Source organism: Hippopotamus amphibius, chromosome 2, assembly GCF_030028045.1.
Source record: "Hippopotamus amphibius kiboko isolate mHipAmp2 chromosome 2, mHipAmp2.hap2, whole genome shotgun sequence".
Taxonomy (NCBI): domain Eukaryota; kingdom Metazoa; phylum Chordata; class Mammalia; order Artiodactyla; family Hippopotamidae; genus Hippopotamus; species Hippopotamus amphibius.
In genome coordinates, this window is record NC_080187.1 from 16,388,417 (window position 1) to 16,391,312 (window position 2,896).

Below are 2,896 nucleotides of genomic sequence, written 5' to 3' on the forward strand. Positions count from 1 at the left end.
TTTCAAGGTATCTGTGTATATGTGGGATCCTTGTTATAGGAGTGTTCACTACTTGAATTCAGATAGTTACGGTTTTGCAAAAGTCTCAAAAATATTAAAAAAAAAAACTAGTTGTTATGAAATTAGTCTCTGCCAAGGTATTTACCCTGTTTCTTCCCATTTTGTCAAAATAATTTTTGTTGTTGTTTGGGCCATCACTGATTTTATAAAATGTTTGTGGCACACACAATCATAACGAGAATACAATGCTTAATGAAAACTGCAGTCCTTGAAAGCTGCACAGTATCCTGAAATTGATGAAAGTGATGCTAAGATTCTCTGGAATCTCATTCTGAGCCATTGGCAAAGGAGGATTAGGCTGAGTTAGACCAATTAACAATTGAAAAAGAGAAAATCAACAAGGAAGATGATTAGAAGCTTCAAAAGAGAAATATTTGAATATCAAAGGATTAGGAGATGCCTTGGGGGAAAGTGATGAATCTCTCAAATATTTTTACAAAAATTACCTTCCTCCTAATCATGATATGAAAGTTAAATGCGAAGTGAAGGATTTCATTTCATTTGATCATACAATTTTGTCAGAAAAATTACTGTTAAAAAATCAAGACCTGGCTCATTTTCTGATCATTTTACGAATTAGCATGCAGTTAAAATTATCAAATAAATTCTGACTATATAAGCTAAAATAAACTTATATTCATGCAGTTTAGTTTCATTTGCCAAACTAAACTTCTCGCATGCTTTCCTCTGGAATTGTGTTTCTATTTGAAGGAGGTGGATTTGATTTCAGAGAAGGATGTCATGTGGTAGTTAAGGTAGTTAAGGTAGTTAAGATTGTGTGTAGAATCTGGACCCAGGATACCTGGGTTTTGAATCCAAGTTCTGGTACTCCTTGTATAACATGGGGAGGTTATTTGACTTCCCTGTGCTAGGCGTTCTTCATTCTAGAAAATAGAATTATAGTAGTTCTGTTTGAGCAGAGAATTGAGAGCAAAGCAGAGGATATTATATTGAGAGGCATCTGGTCCATCCTTTGTGATAAAGTGTGTCTGACTTCTTCCCTGCGTGTGGAATCTTACACTTTCCAAGTAGTGATGGCAAATTTCATCCCTTTTCGGATTCCATTCTTGAAAAGGCAACCTTCTCCTACTGACCTTCTTCTTTCTCTGTTCAACCATCCACTGCCATTCTGATAATTTCTCACGCTACACAAGATTAGGTAGCCCTTCACTGTAGTCCTTATAAAATTAATGAATATCTGTATAGCTTCTCTGGTTCAACCTTTCTGTTTCTTCTCAGTCTACGTCAGGGCTTCATGTCTCTCTAAGCTATGAGGAAACACACACACACACACACACACACAGAGTCATCTCTGTATCCCTAGGAGCTGGCACAGGACATCCCTAAGCATCATCAATGAACGTTTGTCTCAGTGAGGCAGACTGAGCAACAAAAAGAAACTTGGAGTGAGAAGTACTGGCTCTAGAAGTCCGAAGGGCTTTCTTTTCCTCTGAGCCTCATTTTTCATGGACTCTGGAGTGGAGAAGTTGGATTTGCTAAACTCTTTGGGCTTGTTCAGCTATAATGCCCTGGAAGTTGATGACACCTAGGAAACTGATGTGCTAAACCTGGAGAGGGCTATGCTATTTTTTTTCTTAATTTATAACAAGAAGTTATCCTGAAATAGTGATGAAGACTCCTTTTTCTGTTCCATATTTGCCCACTGATAAATGTTTGGACTTTGCAGTCTCTCCATTTAGGTCAACCTGGATGCTCTCTACACCACTTGTAAAGCTTCAGCTACGGTTACTGGGGTCACTAATCCTTGTCTGAGGACTTGTTCCTCTGGCTGTGCATCCTAATTACTGCCACCACCACTGGTATGCTCTGTTGTGAGCTACTGAGGCAGGAGATGGATGGGCCCCAGGGTGAGCAGCTGGAGTTCGTTCCCTGGGGACAGAAACTCCATAACAGCAGGAGTGAGAGAGGAGGCTGGGCCCTGCCCAGCTAAAAGGTAAGAGACCACAAATTTCTCGTTCTCGAAGTCAAGGAGACCTTCCCAACTACCCATGTGCAGAAAGGCTCCTTGGAGGTCAAAAAGGGAGGTGGCATCACCCCATAGTAAGTGATGGCATCCTACCCACAGGCCTCCTTGCTAGAATCCATCTTGGCTAAAAGATGCGTGCACAGCTTTGCGCAGTGGCAGTATCGTAGCCAATGAGGTTTATCCGAGGCGCGATTATTGCTAATTGAAAACTTTTCCCAATACCCCGCCATGACGACTTGAAATATAGTCGGCATTGGCATAAGAAAAAAAAGAAAAAAAAAAAAAAAGATGCGTGCACACACATGGGAGGACCCTGAGATATACCAAATATGGACTCAGAACCAGGCAAAGCAAGATGAATGGCCAAAGGAAACCTGGAAGAAATGCGCCATAAAAATGATTCAAACTACTACGGGGGTGTGACTCTCTCTGAGCCTGCCCATGTGTCTATCCGCACATACCCTTTTTCCTCCCAATAAACATTTTACTTGTTTCGATACTTTCCTTCTCTCTGTGAAAATTCACTTCTACACAGCTGATGGGCCAGGACCTTGTCACTGGCCACTGGTCCCCGGTGGTTAGGATTCAGTGCTGTCACTGCCACGGCATGACTTAAATCTTTGGCTAAGAACCGAAACCCTGCTTCAAGGTGCTGCAGGCTGAGGCCACCTGAGATCACTACCATCAGCCAGACAATACACCAAAAAGCATTTTTCTCATATTATGTCATGTAATCCTTGCACGAACTCAGTGAGATAGAAATCATTGTCCCCCTTTTAAGTTTGAGACCATGGAGACAAAGAAGGATTGGAAAATGATCATGGAAGTCTCCTTGGTAGTAAATTGCAG

The 2,896-nt window shown here is 41.2% G+C and overlaps 1 non-coding gene across 1 annotated transcript; it reads left to right on the plus strand.

Moving 5' to 3' along the window:
* The first annotated feature begins 2,188 nt into the window (after nt 1-2,188).
* Nucleotides 2,189-2,322, plus strand: LOC130847538 (U4 spliceosomal RNA). The gene has a single exon (XR_009052292.1). It is a non-coding gene; the product is annotated as a U4 spliceosomal RNA (small nuclear RNA).
* The last annotated feature ends 574 nt before the right edge of the window (nt 2,323-2,896 follow it).